Below are 24,441 nucleotides of genomic sequence, written 5' to 3' on the forward strand. Positions count from 1 at the left end.
GATCTACCAAGCAAATGGAAAACAAAAAAAGGCAGGGGTTGCAATCCTAGTCTCTGATAAAACAGACTTTAAACCAACAAAGATCAAAAGAGACAAAGAAGGCCATTACATAATGGTAAAGGGATCAATTCAACAAGAAGAGCTAACTATCCTAAATATATATGCACCCAATACAGGAGCACCCAGATTCATAAAGCAAGTCCTGAGTGACCTACAAAGAGACTTAGACTCCCACACAATAATAATGGGAGACTTTAACACCCCACTGTCAACATTAGACAGATCAACGAGACAGAAAGTCAACAAGGATACCCAGGAATTCAACTCAGCTCTGCACCAAGCAGACCTAATAGACATCTACAGAACTCTCCATCCCAAATCAACAGAACATATATTTTTTTGAGCACCACATCACACCTATTCCAAAATTGACCACATACTTGGAAGTAAAGCTATCCTCAGCAAATGTTTTACAGAAATTATAACAAACTATCTCTCAGACCATGGTGCAATCAAACTAGAACTCAGGATTAAGAATCTCACTCAAAACCGCTCAACTACATGGAAACTGAACAACCTGCTCCTGAATGACTACTGGATACATAACGAAATGAAGGCAGAAATAAAGATGTTCTTTGAAACCAATGAGAAGAAAGACACAACATACCGGAATCTCTGGGACACATTCAAAGCAGTGTGTAGAGGGAAATTTATAGCACTAAATTCCCACAAGAGAAAGCAGGAAAGATCTAAAATTGACACCCTAACATCACAATTAAAAGAACTAGAGAAGCAAGAGCAAACACATTCAAAAGCTAAAAGAAGGCAAGAAATAACAAAGATCAGAGAAGAACTGAAGGAGATAGATGCAATAACAAATGATTAAGGGGATATCACCACCGATTCCCACAGAAATACAAACTACCATCAGAGAATACTACAAACACCTCTACGCAAATAAACTAGAAAATCTAGAAGAACTGGATAAATTCCTCGACACATACACTCTCCCAAGACTGAACTAGGAAGAAGTTGAATCTCTGAATAGACCAATAACAGGATCTGAAATTGTGGCAATAATCAATAGCTTACCAACAAAAAAGAGTCCAGGACCAGATGGATCCACAGCCGAATTCTACTAGAGGTACAAGGAGGAACTGGTACCATTCCTTCTGAAACTATTCCAATCAATAGAAAAAGAGGGAATCCTCCCTAACTCATTTTATGAGGCCAGCATCATCCTGATACCAAAGCCTGGCAGAGACACAACCAAAAAAGAGAATTTTAGACCAATATCCTTGATGAACATTGATGCAAAAATCCTCAATAAAATACTGGCAAACCGAATCCAGCAACGCATCAAAAAGCTTGTCCACTATGATCAAGTGGACTTCATCCCTGGGATGCAAGGCTGGTTCAACATACACAAACCAATAAATGTAATCTAGCATATAAACAGAACAAAAGACAAAAACCACATGATTATCTCAATAGATGCAGAAAAGGCCTTTGACAAAATTCAACAACCCTTCATGCTAAAAACTCTCAATAAATTAGGTATTGATGGGATGTATCTCAAAATAATAAGAGCTATCTATGACAAACCCACAGCCAATATCATACTGAATGGGCAAAAACTGGAAGCATTCCCTTTGAAAACTGGCACAAGACAGGGATGCCCTCTCTCACCACTCCTATTCAACATAGTGTTGGAAGTTCTGGCCAGGGCAATCAGGCAGGAGAAGGAAATAAAGGGCATTCAATTAGGAAAAGAGGAAGTCAAATTGTCCCTGTTTGCAGATGACATGATTGTATATCTAGAAAACCCCATTGTCTCAGCCCAAAATCTCCTTAAGCTGATAAGCAACTTCAGCAAAGTCTCAGGATACAAAATCAATGTACAAAAATCACTCTTATACACCAACAACAGACAAACAGAGAGCCAAATCATGAGGGAACTCCCATTCACAATTGCTTCAAAGAGAATAAAATACCTAGGAATCCAACTTACAAGGGATGTGAAGGATCTCTTCAAGGAGAACTACAAACCACTGCTCAAGGAAATAAAAGAGGATACAAATGAATGGAAGAACATTCCATGCTCATGGGTAGGAAGAATCAGTATCATGAAAATGGCCATACTGCCCAAGGTCATTTACAGATTCAATGCCATCCCCATCAAGCTACCAATGACTTTCTTCACAGAATTGGAAAAAACTACTTTAAAGTTCATATGGAACCAAAAAAGAGCCCGCATGGCCAAGTCAATCCTAAACCAAAAGAACTAATCTGGAGGCGTCACGCTACCTGACTTCAAACTATACTACAAGGCTACAGTAACCAAAACAGCATGGTAATGATACCAAAACAGAGATCTAGATCAATGGAACAGAACAGAGCCCTCAGAAATAATGCCGCATATCTACAACTATCTGATCTTTGACAAACCTGAGAAAAACAAGCAATGGGGAAAGGATTCCCTATTTAATAAATGGTGCTGGGAAAACTGGCTAGCCATATGTAGAAAGCTGAAACTGGATCCCTTCCTTACACCTTATACAAAAATCAATTCAATATGGATTAAAGACTTAAACGTTCGACCTGAAACCATAAAAACCCTAGAAGAAAACGTAGGCAATACCATTCAGGACATAGGCATGGGCAAGGACTTCATGTCCAAAACACCAAAAGCAATGGCAACAAAAGCCAAAATTGACAAATGGGATCTAATTAAATTAAAGAGCTTCTGCACAGCAAAAGAAACCATCATGAGAGTGAACAGGCAACCTACAGAATGGGTGAAAATTTTTGCATCCTACTCATCTGACAAAGGGCTAATATCCAGAATCTACAATGAACTCAAACAAATTTACAAGAAAAAAACAAACAACCCCATCAAAAAGTGGGCAAAGGACATGAACAGACACTTCTCAAAAGAAGACATTTATGCAGCCAAAAAACACATGAAAAAATGCTCACCATCACTGGCCATCAGAGAAATGCAAATCAAAACCACAATGAGATACCATCTCACACCAGTTAGAATGGCAATCATTAAAAAGTCAGGAAACAACAGGTGCTGGAGATGATGTGGAGAAATAGGAACACTTTTACACCATTGGTGGGACTGTAAACTAGTTCAACCATTGTGGAAGTCAGTGTGGCGATTCCTCAGGGATCTAGAACTAGAAATACCATTTGACCCAGCCATCCCATTACTGGGTATATACCCAAAAGACTATAAATCATGCTGCTATAAAGACACATGCACACGTATGTTTATTGCAGCATTATTCACAATAGCAAAGACTTGGAACTAAGCCAAATGTCCAACAATGATAGACTGGATTAAGAAAATGTGGCACATATACACCATGGAATACTATGCAGCCATAAAAAATGATGAGTTTACGTCCTTTGTAGGGACATGGATGAAACTGGAAATCATCATTCTCAGTAAACTATCACAAAAACAAAAAACCAAACACCGCATATTCTCACTCATAGGTGGGAACTGAACAATGAGAACACATGGACACAGGGAGGGGAACATCACACTCTGGAGACTGTTGTGGGATGGGGGGACGGGGGAGAGATAGCACTGGGCGATATACCTAATGCTAGATGAAGAGTTAGTGGGTGCAGCGCACCAGCACGGCACATGTATGCATATGTAGCTAACCCGCACATTGTGCATATGTACCCTAAAACTTAAAGTATAATAATAATAATTTTAAAAAAAAGAAAAAAGAAAAAGAAACTCACTCAAAACCGCTCAACTACATGGAAACTGGAACAACCTGCTCCTGAATGACTACTGGGTACGTAACAAAATGAAGGCCGAAATAAAGATGTTCTTTGAAACCAATGAGACCGAACACACAACATACCAGAATCTCTGGGACACATTCAAAGCAGTGTGTAGAGGGAAATTTATAGCACTGAATGCCCACAAGAGAAAGCAGGAAAGATCTAAAATTGACACCCTAACATCACAATTAAAAGAACTAGAGAAGCAAGAGCAAACACATTCAAAAGCTAGCAGAAGGCAAGAAATAACAAAGATCAGAGAAGAACTGAAGGAAATAGAGACACAGAAAACAATTCAAAAAATCAATGAATCCAGGAGCTGGTTTTTTGAAAAGATCAACAAAATTGATAGACCGCTAGCAAGACTAATAAAGAAGAAAAGAGAGAAGAATCAAATAGATGCAATAACAAATGATAAAGGGGATATCAACACCGATTCCCACAGAAATACAAACTACCATCAGAGAATACTATAAACACGTCTACGCAAATAAACTAGAAAATCTAGAAAAAATGCATAAATTCCTGGACACATACACCCTTCCAAGACTAAACCAGGAAGAAGTTGAATCTCTGAATAGACCAATAACAGGCTCTGAAATTGAGGCAATAATTAATAGCTTACCAACAAAAAGAAGTCCAGGACCAGATGGATTCACAGCCGAATTCTACTAGAGGTAGAAGGAGGAGCTGGTACCATTCCTTTTGAAACTATTCCAATCAACAGAAAAAGAGGGAATCCTCCCTAACTCATTTTATGAGGCCAGCATCATCCTGATACCAAAGCCTGGCAGAGACACAACCAAAAAAGAGAATTTTAGACCAATATCCTTGATGAACATTGATGCAAAAATCCTCAATAAAATACTGGCAAACCGATTCCAGCAACACATCAAAAAGCTTATCCACCATGATCAAGTGGGCGTCATCCCTGGGATGCAAGGCTGGTTCAACATACGAAAATCAATAAACATAATCCAGCATATAAACAGAACAAAAGACAAAAACCACATGATTATCTCAATAGATACAGAAAAGGCCTTTGACAAAATTCAACAACCCTTCATGCTAAAAACTCTCAATAAATTAGGTATTGATGGGAAGTATCTCAAAATAATAAGAGCTATCTATGACAAACCCACAGCCAATATCATACTGAATGGACAAAAACTGGAAGCATTCCCTTTGAAAACTGGCACAAGACAGGGATGCCCTCTCTCACCACTCCTATTCAACATAGTGTTGGAATTTCTGGCCAGGGCAATCAGGCAGGAGAAGGAAATAAAGGGCATTCAATTAGGAAAAGAGGAAGTCAAATTGTCCCTGTTTGCAGATGACATGATTGTATATCTAGAAAACCCCATCGTCTTCAGCCCAGAATCTCCTTAAGCTGATAAGCAACTTCAGCAAAGTCTCAGGACTTATAATTTTTGTCTCTAGAATGATAGACCTATCTGTGTAGAACTTACAGAAGCAGGTGATACTTAATTAAAGGTCACAATGAAATGGTTTTTAGGCCAATATCACACAGAATACATGTGAGTTAGGCCCTAAAGTTTGGAGTAGTATGCTGTGATGATTTATACCTTTCACTGATGGTTTTGGTACTGCATGTTCTTTTTTAAAACACAGTCATGAGTCTGCCTCCTGCATGCAAGGAATTACCTAGAAACAGGGCAATGAATTAAAGATGGCAGAGCTCTCTTTGTTTAATGTTTCCTATTTTTCAGGGGTTTGTTTTGCAACTTTAATATTATCAATCTACACAACCTTTTACTTTTCATTCAGAATTTATATCAGAATCAAGCTAATAAATTAAAGATGAGTTAGTTCATTGTTGGGTGGTTTAATGTAGACCTAGTATGTTAATCCTGATGTGCTTGTTACTAGGGTCTTAAATTATTATTATTATTTTTATTATTATATTTGCCTTGTAGCTGTGGTTAGGCAGCAGCAATAAATCAGAACAAAGGAATGAAGGTATTGGGGCTTTAGGGGAAACATATATTAGAAAAAATTGGTTTGGGACTAAGGGCTTTATTGCATTGAGATGGATTTTAGAGATACAGAGGTAAGAGAATGTAGACAAATAAACTGTATAAATAATTTGAGAAATAGTAAGTCTGTACAGGCCCCAAGTAACCCTATAAGCCACCATCAACAGGACTTCGTAACTCCTGTTCAGACAGACCAAACAGGTACACTCTACTTAAACAAATAGCCAGGAGAAATTGGCACATGGCTAACGCTAGGGAAAGTGGGAGAAACAGATAAAGCTCTTTAACATAGCCCAAAGGATTGGAATAAAAGAAGTCAGTGTAGGAGTCTGACAAGGCATCTTCTGTGAATAGGGCTTTATAGCCACTCTAGGCACTGATATTGCAAACACAGGCTAAGGCAACCAAAAGCTGGGAGCCTTACAGTGCAACACACCAGTGCCCGAGAATATAGTTCTCTGCAGTAGGGAATTCGTTTTGGCAGCCTGAATGTGGAGGAGACAGGAAGAAGCATTCAAATAAGGCTGAGCATATAAATAAATGACATGGTGTAAAAGATGAAGTTGATGGGAACAAGTTTGGACCATTCCAGGGACACGAGGAAGTACAAGGATGGCAGAAAGAACAGAAAGAATAGAAAGAGCAAAAGGGACCTTTCTTAGTAGCCTGAATGGTACCTGAACTGAGAGAGTCATATGTTCTGGAACAGATTTTACTCTCAATTAAAGCATAGAAGTTCTGTAGATAGGAAGAAACAGTTTTTTTTTGAAGCCTTGAACTTGCTTTTGTTGGTCGGATATGTCTGCATTGTCCCTAGTTCTTTCATCTAAGTTGATCCAGTTACACATCACTGTGCAGGGAACAGACCGTGTCCTCATTCTTATCTTTGATGTTCCCTAGGCTCACTTCCTATTTGTTCACTTGACTAGCTATTCTCTGGCCCTGCTTCCCATCCCCTGGACTCTGCTTGAGGCTTTGAGCCCCTGTACTCTACCTTACTGACCTTTCCCTTATCCTGTTTTATTTACTGTTCCTTAGCTTCCCGAACAAGGTGTATTTGACAGGACATGACTGCTAGACCACTGGTGGTTATCTCCAAGATAGTAGTAATCATAATGACCATGCTGTCCCATACAGCCTGGCTATACATTGTCATTTTAAAAAGAATGTATTTCTTTGGCATCATGGATTTGCAGTAGCTGAGAGCCCTAATGCAGGTAGAGGTAAACATCTTTTCAATCCCCTTCCTTCCCATCTTGATCAAATAATACATGGACTGTGACTTCAAGAAATTTACAAATGAGTATGAATGATTAAATATAGATAATAAAAGTTCATAACAGAAGTAAAGAATTGTTTTCAAAAACAGTAGAAGAAAAATCACAAGCCAGCACATGATTACGTGGGTAAATGCATGGGTACTAATTGGACAAAAATTCAAAAGCGGGAGAGAAAGACCGCTTCCAGCTAGAAAGGTCAGGGGCACTTTTCAGGCTTATTAATTAGTCAGGGAAAGTTGAAGGTTTGCACTTGAGCTTTTGTGGGGTCTCCAGGGTTCTAGTTCAGAAAAGGAAAAGAAAGACAAGGTATTTTACAGCTCGACTACTAATGAGCAGCTGACAAGAAAGGACATGGACAGATAAATCTCACTGTTTACAGTGAACTTTTACTGCAACCTTTTTTATATCTTCCTGTGAAGAAATGTGTATCACCACAATCTTGAACCACAATCTTGAGGCATCTAAAATTTGACATTGCTTTTCTCGGGAAAGCCTGTGAAATGTGAATTGACAGAAAAATTCTGTCTGCAGGTCAGTGTATGCAGACTAAGAAGTTTGTGCTCTTCAAACAGCCTGAAGCTAAAACCAGGCTATTTTCACTCTTTGGTTAAATGCCAGCTAAATTCATTTGAATACTGCACTGTCAGTATTTTATTTATTTGTCCTGATGCCACATTTCCTCTCCCAAGTCTCTCTTGCATAAATGATTTACTATTTGTTCCTAAGGCTGAAGATTTTATGCCTTGTCTCTTTTTTCTGATAAGAGGACATTGCAGCAGCTTTCCTTTTGTGCTGCTGATGGTTTTTATTTTAGTTCAAAGTTCAGCACAGTAACTAGCTTAGTAAGGCACAGAAAACCAAGAGGTTTGGTCCTTGAAACAGCTAAGACAGTAAATCTTCACTGGCCTATTATCACATAAAACCCTGTTGAATTTGTTTCCCTAAAAAGTCAGTTAGCAAAGTGTGGTTCTTAAAATAGGTTTTACATTTTCTTAACTCTCCAAACTAAGCATATTTAAGTATAGGACACTTAAGGTCCTTAAGATTAAGTTAAGAAAAAATACTTTTATAATGGAAACCCACAAATTTTATAGGATGTTTTTTCTTTAAAAGAAAATGGGAGCTATTCTTTGTGGGTGTACCCTCATTAGGTCTTCAGAATACGTCTTGACATAGGAAGGTAGAGTGCTCAACATTTAGGAAAAGGATTATGTGATTTTTTTAAATTTAGTTTTTTAAAGGTGGCACTTGAGATATTAATTTACATTAAGAAAATTATATTCCATAGTTCTTTGTGGTGGTGGTCACTAGACTAAGCTAAAAGATTTAAAGTTAAAACAAAAATCAGCCAACAAATATAGAAAATTAATTCATCAGGTCAGTACTGAACTACTGTCCAAACTCAAGACACAAGTCAATAGAAAGTCTATTCCATATTAAAGTTTGCAAGCACAGTAGAGACATAACCCCGGAAGCTTTTCTGTCTCTAACCTTTCCTCACTTGGGATGTGGGGACTAAATTGGCGATAGAATCCCACATTACTCTCAGAATGATTAACCAGTTTCCTGAATTGCCATTATTCTTTCCAAGTTTCTAGGCTGTAGACCTCTGGAAGCAACAAGTACCCCATGATTAGGAAAACTGATGAGAAATAAAGAAGAACAAACTTAGTTCTTGGGTGTCAGTGGGTCAATGCAACTGATTGCATTCCATGCCAAAAGAGAAAATGGCAGAAACCTCATAGGATGCTTCTGTGATCCTATGTAAATAAATTTCTCCAGATTTCACTAGTTATATTTCAACTCAGAAACATTGGTTAAATAGAACACAATTTAGGTCTATATAGTGTTTCTTCTTTCTCAGAAAATTGTAGCATAATTCACAATTAAAATAGAAGGCACACTTTACTACAGCTTTCTCAAAAATGGACAGATTAAACCAATGAAAATAAATGAAGACATAGACAATTTGAATACAGTTCAAAAACTAAATCTCATATATATATAAAACTTTATAGCCAATAAACAGAAAGTATATAGTTTTTTCAAGTATCTATGGAACTTTTATAAAAACTGATCATATATTAAGCTACAAAGACAATCTCAATAAAATTCTCAAAGTTGAAACCATGTGATACATTCTCTGACCGTACTGCAATTAAAACACACACACACACACATACACACACATGCTCCCAAGTCCAGCCATTTGAAAAATTTAAAAACAGACTTCAAATTTCCCCATGGATTAAAAAGAAAGAAAAATGATGAGATCATTGAATATTGGAAATGAGTGACTATGGCATCTTTACATATAAGAAATAGAGAATCAGAGGAACGTGACCTGAAAATCTGCCATTGCAAGCTCTGAAGATACAGCAAGAGGGCCATGAGCCAAGAAATGCACCAGCCTCTAGAAGCTTGGAAAAACCCTCAACTTAAAGCTAACAAGAAAATGGAGACCCTAGTCATACAAATGCAAGGAACTGGATTCTACCAACAACCTGGGTGAGCACAAAATGGATTCTCCCCTAGAGCCTCCAGAAAGGAACATATCCTTGCAGATGCTTTGATTTTAACTCAGTGAGACCCATGTTGAACTTCTTTTTTTGTGTGGTTTTTGCCATAAAAAGCATTACTTTTTTTAATTATTATACTTTAAGTTCTGGGATACATGTGCAGAACATGCAGGTTTGTTACATAGGTATACACGTGCCATGGTGGTTAGCAGCACCCATCAACCTGTCATCTACATTAGGTATTTCTTCTAATGCTATGCCTCCACTAGCCCCCACCCCCGACAGGGCCTGGTGTGTGATGTTCTCCTCCCTGTGCCCATGTGTTCTCATTGTTCAACTCCCACTTATGAGTGAGAACATGCAGTGTTTGGTTTTCTGTTCCTGTGTTAGTTTGCTGAGAATGATGGTTTCCAGCTTCATCCATGTCCCTGCAAAGACATGAACTCATCCTTTTTTATGGCTGCATACTATTCCGTGGTGTACACATGCCACATTTCCTTTATTCAGTCTATCACTGATGGGCATTTGGGTTGGTTCCAAGTCTTTGCTATTGTGAAAAGTGCTGCAATAAATATACATGTCCATGTGTCTTTATAATAGAATGATTTATAATCCTTTGGGTATATACCCAGTAATGGGATTGCTGGGTTAAATGGTATTTCTGGTTCTAGATCCTTGAGGAATCACCACCCTGTCTTCCACAATGGTTGAAATAATAACATTCCTACCAACAGTGTAAAAGCATTCCTACTTCTCCACCTCCTCTCCAGCATCTGCTGTTTCCTGACTTTTTAATGATTGCCATTCTAAGCGGCATGAGATGGTATCTCATTGTGATATTGATTTGCATTTCTCTAATGACCAGAGATGATGCGCTTTTTCTTCATATGTTTCTTGGCTGCATAAATGTCTTCTTTTGAGATGTTTCTGTTCATATCCTTAGCTCATTTTTGATGGTTTTTTTTCTTGTAAATTTGTTTAAGTTCCTTGTAGATTCTGGATATTAGCCCTTTGTCAGATGGATAGATTGCAAAACTTTTCTCCCATTCTGTAGCTTGCCTGTTCACTCTCATGATAGTTTCTTTTGCTGTGCAGAAGCTCTCTAATTAGATCCCATTTGTCAATTTTGGCTTTTGTTGCCATTGCTTTTGGTGTTTTAGTCATGAAGTCTGCGCCTATGACTAGGTCCTGAATGGTACTGCCTAGGTTTTCTTCTAGCATTTTTATGGTTTTAGGTCTTATGTTTCAGTCTTTAATCCATCTTGAGTTAACTTCTGTATTAACTCAAGGAGTCCAGTTTCAGTTTTCTGCATATGGCTAGCCATTTTTCCCAACACCATTTATTAACTAGGGAATCCTTTCCCAATTGCTTATGTCAGGTTTGTCAAAGATGTGTGGTTGTAGCCAAAGACGGTTGTAGATGTGTGGCATTATTGCCGAGGTCTCTGTTCTGTTCCATTGGTCTACATCTCTGTTTTGGTACCAGCACCATGCTGTTTTGGTTACTGCAGCTTTGTAGTATAGTTTGAAGTCAGGTAGTGTGATGCCTCCAGCTTTGTTCTTTTTGCTTAGGATTGTCTTGGCTATATGAGCTCTTTTTTGGTTCCATGTGAAATTTAAAGTAGTTTTTTTTCTAATTCTGTGAAGAAAGTCATTGAGTTTGATGGGGAGAGCATTGAATCTATCAGTTACTTTGGGCAGTATGGTCATTTTCTTGATATTGATTCTTCCCATCCATGAGCATGGAATGTTTTTTCATATGTTTGTGTCCTCTCTTATTTCCTTGAGCAGTGGTTTGTTCTCCTTGAAGAGGTCCTTCACATCCCTTGTAAGTTGTATTCCTAGCTATTTTATTCTCTTTGTAGCAATTGTGAATGGCAGTTCACTCATGATTTGACTGTCTATTATTGATGTATAGGAATGCTTTTGATTTTTGCACATTGATTTTGTATCCTGAGACTTTGCTGAAGTTGCTTACCAGCTTAAGGAGATTTGGGGCTGAGATGATGTTTTTTCTTTGTTTGTTTGTTTGTTTGTTTGTTTTTTCTGAGACAGAGTCTCACTCTGTTGCCCAGGCTGGAGTGCAATGGTGCGATCTCGGCTCACTGCAAGCTCTGCCTCCTGGGTTCACGCCGTTCTTCTGCCTCAGCCTCCTGAGTAGCTGGGACTACAGGTGCCCGCCACCATGTCCAGCTAATTTTTTTGTACTTTTAGTAGAGACAGGGTTTCACCGTGTTAGCCAGGATGGTCTCGATTCCTTACCTCGTGATCTGACCGCCTCAGCCTCCCAAAGCGCTGGGATTACAGGCACGAGCCACCACGCCCAGCCGATGATAGGGTTTTCCAAATATACAATCATGTCATCTGCAAACAGAGACAATATGACTTCCTCGCTTCCTATTTGAATACCTTTCTTTCTCTTGCCTGATTGTCCTGGCCAGAACTTCCAATACTATGTTGAATAGGAGTGTTGAGAGAGGGCATCCTTGTCTTGTGCAGGTTTTCAAAGGGAATGCTTCCAGCTTTTGCCTATTCAATATGATACTGGCTGTGGGTTTTTCATAAATAGTTATTATTATTTTGAGATACTTTCCATCAATACCTAGTTTATTGAGAGTTTTTAGCATGAACGGGGTGTTGAATTTTATTGAAGGCCTTTTCTGCATCTATTGAGATAATCATGAAGTTATTGTCATTGGTTCTACTTATGTGATGGATTACGTTTATTAATTTGCGCATGTTGAACGAGCCTTGCATCCCCAGGATGAAGCCAACTTGATCTTGTTGGATAAGCTTTTTGATGTGCTGCTGGATTCGGTTTGCCAGTATTTTACTGAGGATTTTCGTATCGATGGTCATCAGGGATATTGGCCTGAAATTTTCTTTTTTTGTTGTGTCTCTTCCAGGTTTTGGTATCAGGATGATGTCGGCCTCATAAAATGAGTTAGGGAGGAGTCCCTCTTTTTCTATTGTTTGGAATAGTTTCAGAAGGAATGGTACCTCTTCTTTGTACGTCTGGTAGAATTTGGCTGTGAATCCATTCGGTCCTCGGTTTTTTTTGGTTGGTAGGCTATTAATTACTGCCTCAATTTCAGAACTTGCTATTGGTCTATTCAGGCATTCAATTTCTTCCTGGTTTAGTCTTGGGAGGGTGTATGTGTCCAGGAATGTATCAGTTTCTTCTAGATTTTTGGTTTATTTGTGTAGAGGTATTCATAGCATTCTCTGATGGTAGTTTGTATTTCTGTGGGATCAGTGGTGATATCCCCTTTATCATTTTTTATTGTGTCTATTTGATTCTTCTCTCTTTTCTTCTTTATTTGTCTGGCTAGTGGTCCATCTATTTTGTTGATCTCTTCAAAAAACCAGCTCCTGGATTCATTGATTTTTTGAAGGGTTGTTCATGTCTCTATCTCCTTCAGTTCTGCTCTGATCTTTGTTATTTCTTGTCTTCTGCTATCTTTCGAATTTGTTTGCTCTTGGTTCTCTAGTTCTTTTAATTGTGGTGTTAGGGTGTTGATTTTAGATCTTTCCCGCTTTCTCTGGTGGGCATTTAGTGCTACAAATTTCTCTCTAAACACTGCTTTGGCTGTGTCCCAGAGATTCTGGTACATTGTGTCTTTGTTCCTATTGGTTCAAATAACTTATTTATTTATGCCTTAATTTTGTTATCTACCCGGTAGTCATTCAAGAGCAGGTTGTTCAGTTTCCACGTAGTTGTGCAGTTTTGAGTGACTTTCTTAATTCTGAGTTCTAATTTGATTGCACTGTGGTCTGAGAGACTGTTTGTTATGATTTCCATTCTTTTGCATTTGCTGAGGAGTGTATTACTTCCAGTTGTGTGGTCAATTTTAGAGTAAGTGTTATGTGGTGCTGATAAGAATGTATATTCTGTTGATTTGGGATGGAGAGTTCTATAGATGTCTATTAGGTCTGCTTGGTCCAGAGCTGAGTTCAAGTCCTGAATATCCTTATTAATTTTCTGTCTCGTTGATCTAATATTGACAGTGAGGTGTTAAAGTCTCCCACCATTATTGTGCGAGAGTCTAAGACTCTTTGTAGGTCTCTAAGAACTTGCTTTATGAATCTGGATGCCACTGTATTGGATGCATATATATTTAGGATAGTTAGCTCTTCTTGTTGCATTGATCCCTTTACCATTATGTAATGCCCTTCATTGTCGCTTTTGATCTTTGTTGGTTTAAAGTCTGTTCTATCAGAAATTAGGATTGCAATCCCTGCTTTTTTTTTCTTTCGATTTGCTTGGTAAATATTCCTCCGTCCCTTTATTTTGAGCCTATGTGTGTCTTTGCATGTGAGATGGGTCTACTGAATACAGCATGGTAATGGGTCTTGACTCTTTATCCAATTTGCCAGTCTGTGTCTTTTAATTGGGGCATTTATCCCATTTACATTTAAGGTTAATATTGTTATGTGTGAATTTGACCCTGTTGTTACGATGCTAGCTGGTTATTTTGCCCACTAGTTGATGCAGTTACTTCATAGTGTTGATGATCTTTACAATTTGGCATGTTTTTACAGTGGCTGGGACCGGTTTCTCTTTTCCATATTTAGTGCTTCCTTCAGGAGCTCTTGTAAGGCAGGCCTGATGGTGACAAAATCTCTCAGCATTTGCTTGTCTGTAAAGGATTTCATTTCTCCTTCACTTACGAAGCTTAGTTTGGCTGGATATGAAATTCTGGGTTGAAAATTTTTTTAAGAATATTGAATATTGGCCCCCACTCTCTTCTGGCTTGTAGGGTTTCTGCTGAGAGATCTGCTGTTAGTCTGATGTGTTTCCCTTTGTGAGTAACCTGACCTTTCTCTCTGGCTGCCCTAAACCTTTTCTTCCTTTATTTCAACCTTCATGAATCTGACAATTATGTGTCTCAGGGTTGCTCTTCTTGAGGAGTATCTTTGCGGTGTTCTCTGTATTTCCTGAATTTGAATGTTGGTCTGCCTTGCTTGGTTGGGGAAGTTCTCCTGGATAATATCCTGAAGAGCATTTTCCAACTTGACTCTATTCTCCCCGTCACTGTCAGGTATACTAATCAGACGTAGGTTTGGTCTTTTCACATAGTCCCATATTTCTTGGAAGCTTTGTTTTTTTCTTTTCATTCTTTTTTCTCTACTCTTGGTTTCACACTTTATTTCATTAAGTTGATCTTCAAACTCCAATATCCTTTCTTCCACTTGATCGATTTGGCTATTGGTACTTGTGTATGCTTCACAAAGTTCTCATGCTGTGTTTTTCAGCTCCATCAGGTCATTTATGTTCTTCTCTAAACTGGTTATTCAGTTAGCAATTCCTCTAACCTTTTTTCAGGTTCGTAGCTTCCTTGCATTGGGTTAGAACATGCTTCTTTAGCTTGGAGGAATTTATTACCCATCTTCTGAAGCCTACTTCTGTCAATTAGTCAAACTCATTATCTGTCGCGTTTTGTCCCCTTGCTGGTGAGGAGTTGTGATCCTTTGGAGGAGAATAGGTATTCTGGTTTTTGGAATTTTCAGACTTTTTGCACTGGTTTCTCCCCATCTTCGTAGATTTATCTACCTTTGGTCTTTGATGTTGGTGACCTTCGGATGGGGTTTCTGAGTGAACGTCCTTTTTGTTGATGTTGATACTATTCCTTTCTGTTTGTTAGTTTTCCTTCTAACAGTCAGGCCCCTCCTCTGCAGGTCTGCTGGAGCTTGCTGGAGGGCTACTCCAGACCCTGTTTGCCTGGGTATCACTAGCGGAGGCTGCAGAACAGCAAAGATTGCTGCCTGTTCTTCCTCTGGAAGGTTTGTCCCAGAGGGACACCCACCAGATGCTAGCCAGAGCTCTCCTGTACGAGGTGTCTCTCAACCCCTCTGGGAGGTGCCTCCCAGTGAGGAGGCACAGGGTTCAGGGACCCACTTGAGGTGGCAGTCTGTCCTTTAGCAGAGCTCAAGTGCTGTGCTGGGAGATCCTCCTCTCTCTTCAGAGCTGGCAGGCAGGAATGTTTAATTCTGCTGAAGCTGCGCCCACAGCCACCCCTTCCCCAATGTGCTCTGTCCCAGGGAGTTTTATCTATAAGCCCCTGACTGGGGCTGCTGCCTTTCTTTCAGAGATGCCCTGCCCAGCGAGTAGGAATCTAGAGAGACAGTCTGGCTACAGTGGCTTTGCCAAGAGGCAGTGGGCTCTGCCCAGCTGGGATTTCCCTGCAGCTTTGTTTCCACTGTAAGAAGAAAACTGCCTATTCAAGCCTCAGTAATGGCAGACACCCCTCCCTACATCAAGCACGAGTGGCCCTGGTCAACTTCAGACTGCAGTGCTCACAGCGAGAATTTCAAGCCAGTGGATCTTAGCTTGCTGGGCTCCATGGGGTGGGGATCCACTAAGCTAGACCACTTGGCTCCCTGGCTTCAGCCCCCTTCCAGGGGAGTGAACAGTTCTATCTTGCTGGCATTCCAGGTGCCACTGGGGTATGAAAAAAAACTCCTGCAGCTAGCTCAGTGTCTGCCCAAATGGCTGCCCAGTTTTGTGCTTGAAACCCAGGGCCCTGGTGGAGTAGGCACCCAAGGGAATCTCCTGGTCTGTGGGTGGCGAAGACCATGGGAAAGGTGTAGTATCTGGCTGGAGTGCACCGTTCCTTATGGCACAGTCCCTCATGACTTCCCTTGCCTAGGGGAGGGAGTTCCCTGACCCCTTGTGCTTCCTGGGTGAGATGATGCCCCACCCTGCTTTGGCTCACCCTCCATTGGCTGCACCCACTGTCTAACCAGTCCCAGTGAGATGAGCCGGGTACCTCCGTTGGAAATGCAGATATCATCTGCCTTCTGCGTTGATCTCACTTGGAGCTGCAGACCGGAGCTGTTCCTATTCAGCCATCCTGCCAACCACCCCATGTTGAACTTCTAACTCAGAGTACTATAAAAGTACAAATGCTTGTTGTCTAAGCCAATAAATTTGTGGTGCTTTATTAAGGCAAAAATAGAAAACTAGTATAGATTGGGGGAGCTGAAATTGGATGCTGCTGTAACAAATAACTAAATATGTGGAAGTGACTTTGGAATTGATTGGTGGAAGCTGGAAGAATACTGAAGATCATGATTTTTAAAAATCTATATTGCATTGAACAGAATGTTAGTAGAAATATGGACTTTAAGAAATTGTGTCCTGCAGTTATGTGGCAATCAGAACTTAGAAACAATGAAATTGGACATTTAGCTGAGGTGATTTCCAAGTAAAGTATTTTGAAGTACAACTTGGTTTCTTCTTACTGTGCTTATAGTGAAATGAAGAGGAAAGAAATAAATTGAGGAAAGAATAATTAAACAAATAGAATCCAGGATTTGATGATTTGGGAAATTCTCAGACGATCCAGATTATAAAAGACATGAAAATTAAGAGATTCACTGTCAGGGAAGTGTATGGTAGAGAAAAAGCTAATGGTGTGGCTAGAGTATCTTTTATTAATATCTCAGAAAGATCAAAAGGTCAGAGAATTCAATCACACAAAATGTTATTTTAAAAGATTAAGGGCCAGGCATGGTGGCTCACGCCTGTAATCCCAGCACTTTGGGAGGTCAAGGTGGGCAGATCACAAGGGTAAGAGATCAAGACCATCCTGGCCATCATGGTAAAACCCTGTCTCTACTAAAAAGAAAAATTACTAAAGGCGTGGTGGCACATGTCTGTAGTCCCAGCTACTCAGGAGGCTGAGGCAAGAGAATTGCTTGAACCCAGGAGGTGGAGGTTGCAGTGATCTGAGATCGTGCCACTGCACTCCAGCCTGGCAACAGAGCAAGACTCCATCTCAAAAAAAAAAAAAAAAAAGATTAAGGGTATTAGTCATAGATCTCAAACCAGAGAGCTTCTAGGAAGCTTAAAGACTTTGTCTTTCAGACTTCTTTTAGCGAAAGCTAAAAATAGAGATGATATTATCTAGGAAATCTGTGGATGAGGCTCTTTCCTGTGACATACATGGGAGATCCAGAGGGTTCTTGAGAATTTTATATCTGCAGAAACACTGTCAACCTGGACCAAAAGAAATAGAGTATGAAAGAAAGAAGGTGATCAGATTTCAAAAATTATACAAGCAGGAAACAGGCTGATAAGATTATACAGCTGCAAACATGTGCTTCCTTTCATTAAAAAAGATTTTTTAAAGTGTTTTTTAGAAATGTTCTGTACCACTGAGGATAATTCCCAGACCTTGAAACTTAGTGGAGTTTCTCCAGCTGGATTTCAAAATTGCTTGGGACCAGTAACCCCTTATTTTTCTTCATTTTCTTATTTTTTGAACTGGAATATCTTTCATTGTCATTCTGTGCCCACCATTGTATTGGGAGCAGATAACTTGTTTTCTAGTTTCACATGTCCACAGATGAAGAAAAATTGTGCCCCAGCAAGGATTATACCCAGAGCCTCATCCATTCATACCTGATTTAGATACTTAGATGATGAGTAATAGAAAAGGTAATATAATATATAAGGAAAATATAATAAAGCCAACAATTTTAAAATTATCTTTTTATTTAACAGATATTCAACAGACTTTCTTGCATGCTTACTTGTTCAAAGCACTGTGCTTAAATATACAGTTATGTTATTTATATATAGCTAGTAGTTGCCATTATGATTTTTAAAGATCAGTATAAATGCAAATCCCAAAATTATCATCTTTATAAAGTTTAATTTTCTTTTCAGAATAAAAATGAGGCTCTCAATAATCTTTTCCCATAAAAAGATTATGCTGTAATCCCACATTCTGCTAAAGTTATTTTTATCACCAATTAGCATAATGTAATTTACATACAAATTTTAGGCTAGTATAGTATCATAGTACCTTTAGGAGGTAAAATTTATCTTCCAATATTATTTCTTTTCACAGAAGATAAAACAGATTCTTGGAGCAGAATAAAAGCTTGCCTACAGGAACACTGCAAATTAGTGACTGACTTGGAGTAAAACACAAGCTTGCTGAATTTGAGCTGTTGCCTAGTGTATCAGCTCTTGTATTTTTTCTCGTGTCCTTGATTAAGATCCTGGCTAGTCCTCACTCTCATGGAACTGGTGCTAATAAACTAGGAATCTTTGATTATACATGTCCATTAGATATCAAAACGATAAAACTTTAGAGGTAAATGGTGAAAAACTGAAAGTTTTTCCTCTAAGGAATAAGACGAGGATGCTCACTCTTACCACTTATATTCAACATAGTACTGAAATCCTTGCTGAAGCAATCAAGCAAGAAAAAGAAATAAAAGGCATCCAAATGGGAAAGAAAGAAGTAAAATTATCTGTTACATATGGCATGTTCTTGTATATAAAAACCCTGAAGATTTCACCAAAAAAAAAAAAAAAAAACGGTTAGAACCAATAACTGAATTCAGCAGTTACAGGAAACAAAATAAATACATAAAAACCAGTTGCATTTCTATACATTAACAATGACTAATTTGAAAAGGAGATTAAGAAAACAATCCCATTTATAATAGCATCAGAAAGAATAAAATAGGAATAAACTTAACAAAGTAGGCAAAAGACTTATACACTAAAAACTGCAAAACATTGCTGAAAGTAATTAAAGAAAACACAAATAAACGGAAAGACATTTGGTTCATGGAGCGGAAGACAATATTGTTAAAATGTTCATACTACACAAACATGGGAGATCCACAATGCACAAGATTCACAAGATTAAATGCAATCCCTATTAAAATCCCAATGGCATTATTTTTTGGCAGAAATAGAAAAATCCTAAAATTCATATGGAACCTCAAAGGACCTTGAAAAGCCAAAATAATCTTGAATAAGAAAAACAAAGTTGGGTGCCTCACACGTCATGATTTCAAAACATATTACAAAGCTATAGTTGCCAGGTCTGCCCCATAGACCTTGGCCGAGCAACAGATGAAAGGAGTACTCAGACATAGGTATGCAGTGAAAGAGCAGTTAGCGGGCTGCCAGCTCTAGTGGCTGAAAAAGAGAGCAGCCTCGAACAGCTGGAGCTGCTTGCTTTTATTCGGTACAAACATAATGCCAAAAGCCTGGAGCAGACACAATCTGCAGGTAATTAACATTATTGTTCCCCTTTTAGGGAAAAGGTCACAGCCGATTATCAAAGTTTGGTTTCTGGACAACATAGGTAAACAAGTCTGTTTACGATAAATTCTCCTACACTTTCTTGTACTACTCCTTGCCCTCTGCCTCAGGGTAAGAGAAAGCTGCCTTCAGCTTATTCTCCCCCGAAGCTATGTGGAGCCTTCTGACCTTTCAGAAAGCCTGCTCCTTTCCCTATAGCTTCTCCCACCACTCTCACCAATCTCCTACATACAGTAATCATAACAGTCTGGTACATGCACAAGGATGCACATACAGACCAATGGAACAGAATAGAAAACCTAAAAATAAACACTGACATATATGGTCAGATAATCTTTGACAAAGGTGCCAAGGTGGGAAAGGATAGTTCCTTCAACAAATGGTGCTGGAAAAAACTATATCTACATGCAAAAGAAGGAAGCTAGACCTTTGTCTTACATCATATAAAAACATTAACTCAAAATGCATTAAAATGTTAAATGTAAGGCCCAAAACTATAAAACTCCTAGAAGAAAATACATAGAGAAATCTTCGTGGCATTGGATTTGGCAGTGATTTCTTGAATATGATACCAAAAGCACAGACAACAAAAGCAAAAATCTACAAAGGAAACCACATCAAACTCAAAAATTCTGTGCAGCAAAGGAAACAATCACCAGAGCTAAAATGGCAACCTATAAAATGGGAGAAAATATTCACAATCCATATATCTGATAAGGTGTTAATATCCAGAATACATAAAGAACTCCTACAACTCAACAACACAACAACAAAACAAACAATTCAATTTAAAAATGGCAAAGAACTTGAAAAGTCATTTCTCCAAAGAAGATATACAAATGGCCAATTAGCATGTGAAAAAATGCTTAATGTCACTAATCATTAGGGTAATGCAATCCAAAATCACAATGAACTATCACCTCACATCTTTTAGGATGCCCACTATAAACACATGCACACACAGAAAATAACAAGTGCTGACAAGGTTATATAAAAGTTGGCATTGTTAGTGGAAATGTAAAATGATGTGTCCACTATGGGAAACAGTTCTGTGTTTTTCTGTGGAAAAATGGAATTATCATACGATCTAGCAATGCCACTTCTGGGTACATATACTTAAAATTATTGAAACCAGGATCTCAAAGAGATACTTGCACATCGATGTTCATTGCAGCATTATTCACGGTAGCTAAAAGGTGGAAGCAACTTAAATGTCCATCAATAGATGAATGGATAAAGGAAATGTGGTACATATACAATGGAATATTATTCAGCTATAAAAAGAAGGAAATCCTGTCAAATGCAATAACATGGAAGAACCTTGAGAGCATTATGCTAACTGAACAACATCAATCACAAAAAGACAAATACTGAGTGATTCTGCTTATATGAGATATCTAAAATAGTCAAATTCTCAAAAACACAAAGTAGGTCAGGCATGGTGGCTCATACCTGTAATCCCAGCACTTTGGGAGGCTGAGGTGGCAGGACTATTCGAGCCTAAGGAGTTCAAGACTAACCTGGACAACCCAGCCAGACTTGACTCTACAAAAAATTTAAAAATTAGCTGGGCATAGTGGCATGTGCCTGTAGTCCCGGCTACTCTGGAAACTGAGGCACAAGGATTGCTTGAGGCTGGGAGGTTGAGGGTGCAGTGAGTTGTGTTTGTGCCACTGGACTCCAGCCTGGGTGACAGAGTGAGACCTTGTCTCAAAAAAAAGAAAAAGAAAACAAAACAGAAAGTAGAATGGTGATTGCTAGGGTCTAGGGGAGGGAGAAAAGGGGAGTTATTGTTCAAAGGATGTAGATTTTCAGTTTTACAAGATGAAAAATTCTGGAGATCTGTTATATAACAACATACATATAGTTAACACTAATGTACCATACACTCAAAATGGTTAAGATGGTAAATTTTGTGTTTTTGACCACAATGAAAAAGCTTTAGAGTTGTTATACTGAATCTATAAATGGCAAAACTACAAATCAATTTCTAATTTGAGAATTTCAGATAATTCAAAGAAGTCAAATGTTTAATTCAAAAGGAATATTGAAACTAAATTGTCAGTGTGCTGCTTTAATATTATTGAGGTAATAATATATTAAAATACTTTTTAAAAAAGACACTTCCTGCTGAAGAATAATTATACAAAGAATAACAGTCACTCACTTTATAATATACAGATAATACTTTTGCAAGTGAATTAAATCCAATACATTTTTATATTAATAGCAATTAATTTGTCGTTAATTATTGTACAGGGTTTGCAATATAGCATTCATTATGATGAACTAATTTGGCTTTTTCTAATAGGAAATGTGTTGGTTTAGGAAGTACAGTACTTATGATACTTTGTTATGTTAGACTTAATAAACTTTAAAACTATAGAAAAACAGTTTTCTAAATAAGTTTTAATGTTAAGTCAAAAGATAACTTTTAGGGAATAATCTGTGTAGTTTTGACATCTGTATATAACAAAGTCTACTCCATATTTAAAACATATTTGAAGCATCATCTTTATGTAAATCACTGTACTTGGCTTCGTGAGAAATATAAAAATGAATTGCTTCAATCCCTGGACTCAACGATCCTGTGTTACCAAGGTAATTTCAAGAATTTCTGATTCCTTAAACTGTGTCGCAATGAATTATTTAACTTTGTAGCTCTCCTTAATTCCTGTCTCGCCAAGCAGTTTAAATTCTTTCTGCCTGTATCAAGGTGGTTCTCAAACCTGGGTCAAAGTTGAATCTACCTGAGGATCTTTTAGAACATACACAGGTGAGAATGATATCCTTACACATCCTGATTTACATTGCAGTGGAATTTGAACACTTGTCTTTTAAAAAATGATCAAGTGTTTGGGAATGACTAGTGACTGCAAAAGGGTAGAAGTTTTCCTTTTAGTATGATGGAAACAGTCTAAAATTAGATTATGATGATGGTTGTACAACTCTATAAATTTATTAGAATAATTACTGTAAATAACTGAATTTTCCACTTAGAATGAGTTTTATGCCATGTAAATTATACTTCCATAAGGTAGATAAAAAGAAAAAAGCTGTAGGATATGGCCAAAATGTTACTCAGTAGTATGTATAGTCTTTAAAATGCATTTATTGGAAAAAGTCTGACTATAGATGAACAGAGCATTCAATATGAGAAAATGGAAAAAAACAAAATTAGAAAGAAGAAAATAAAGATAGAAACAGAAATTTGATATAAATAAAACTACGGACCAAATAACTGGTTCTTTAAAAAGAGCAATTTAATAAACAAACCTCTACTAATTCTAATAAAAAAGAAAAAAGCACAATATCAGCACTGATAACAGAATAGTGGCATAACTATAGTCAGGAGATGTGAAAAGTATTAGAACAGTATATGCAACTTTATAACAATATATTGAGAAACTAGATGAAATAGAAGGTTTTTTTTGTTTGTTTGTTTGGTTTTTTTTTTTTTTTTTTTTTTGAGACAGGGTTTTACTGTGTCACCCAGGCTCATGGGCAGTGGTATGTACAATCACAGCTCACTGCAGCCTCAACCTCCTAGGCTCAAGTGATCGTCCTGCCTCAGCCTCCCATGTAGCTGGGACCACAGGTGCATGCTACCACACCTTGCTAATTTTTGTTATTTTTTTGTAGAAATGAGGTCTCTCTTTGTTGCCTAGAGTGGTCTTGAACTCCTGGAATCAAGCAATCCTCCCACCTCAGGCTCCCAAAGTGCTGGGATTACAGGTATGAGCCACCATGCTCAGCTTGAAGAGTTTTTAAGAAAATATAAAACTGTCAAATTATATGCAAGAAAAGGTAAAAAAAAATAGATCAATATTCTTAGGCTTTTTTTTTTAAGATAGTCAAACATATTCTTCCCCACAAAGTTCCAGGTCTAGGTGATTTTGTGGGTAAATTTTCTCAAACCTTGAAGACGTGAGAAACTTCTTATGTTATTTAAACTGGTTTAGAGGCTAGAAAGAGATAGAAATCTGTCAAATCCCTTCTATGAGGTTAACATAATATTTAGACTAAAAACAAACAAAAATAAAACAAAAGAAAAAAAACAAAGAAAAAATTGTAGCCCCGTCTCATTCATAAATATAGATACAAAGAATCTAAATTAAATATTAGTAAATTAAATATTAGTAAATCTAAATATAGCAGTATATGAAAAACAATACATCATCATCAAATAGAATTTAGAAATGGAAGAATGGTTCAACATCAGCACATTTATTACTTTAATTCAATATAAAATTAGAAATGGAAGAATGGTTCAACATCAGCACATTTATTACTTTAATTCAATATATTAATATAGGCCAGGTGTGGTGGTTCATGCCTGTAATCCCAGCACTTTAGGAGGCTGAGGCGGGTGGATCGCCTGAGGTCAGGAGTTCAAGACCAGTCTGGCCAACATAGTGAAATCCCGTCTTTACTAAAAATACAATTAAATTAGCTGGGCATAGTGGTGTGAACCTGTAATCCCAGCTATTCAGGGGGCTTAGGCAGGAGAATCACTTGAACCTGGGAGGAGGAGGTTGCAGTGAACTGAGATCCAGACATTGCACTCCAGCCTGGGCAACAGGAGCAAAACTCTGTCTAAAAATATATATATATTAATATATTACAGGTCATTTACTACTTTTGATAGATTCAGAAAAGGCAACACCAATTCTTGAATTTTCATAAGCTATGAAGAGAATAAAACTTGCTTAATTTGATAAAGAGTATGTATCTGATGTCAATAGCAAACTTTGCATTAAATC

At 38.0% G+C, this 24,441-nt stretch overlaps 1 long non-coding RNA gene across 3 annotated transcripts in view; it reads left to right on the forward strand.

Annotated features, from left to right (window-relative positions):
• The window catches only part of LOC109025646 (uncharacterized), a 72,844-nt gene that overhangs the window by 12,401 nt on the left and 36,002 nt on the right, over positions 1-24,441 (forward strand). The window contains exons 2-3 of one of the 3 annotated variants that reach the window (XR_002004558.3): positions 22,340-22,454; positions 23,321-23,413. This is a non-coding gene — a long non-coding RNA (uncharacterized lncRNA). The remainder of the gene's footprint in view (positions 1-22,339; positions 22,455-23,320; positions 23,414-24,441) is intronic. The other 2 variants (XR_010130118.1, XR_010130119.1) reach the window with 2 other exon arrangements.

The sequence above is a fragment of the Gorilla gorilla genome, chromosome 12, assembly GCF_029281585.2.
Source record: "Gorilla gorilla gorilla isolate KB3781 chromosome 12, NHGRI_mGorGor1-v2.1_pri, whole genome shotgun sequence".
In the NCBI taxonomy this organism is placed as follows: Eukaryota; Metazoa; Chordata; class Mammalia; order Primates; family Hominidae; genus Gorilla; species Gorilla gorilla.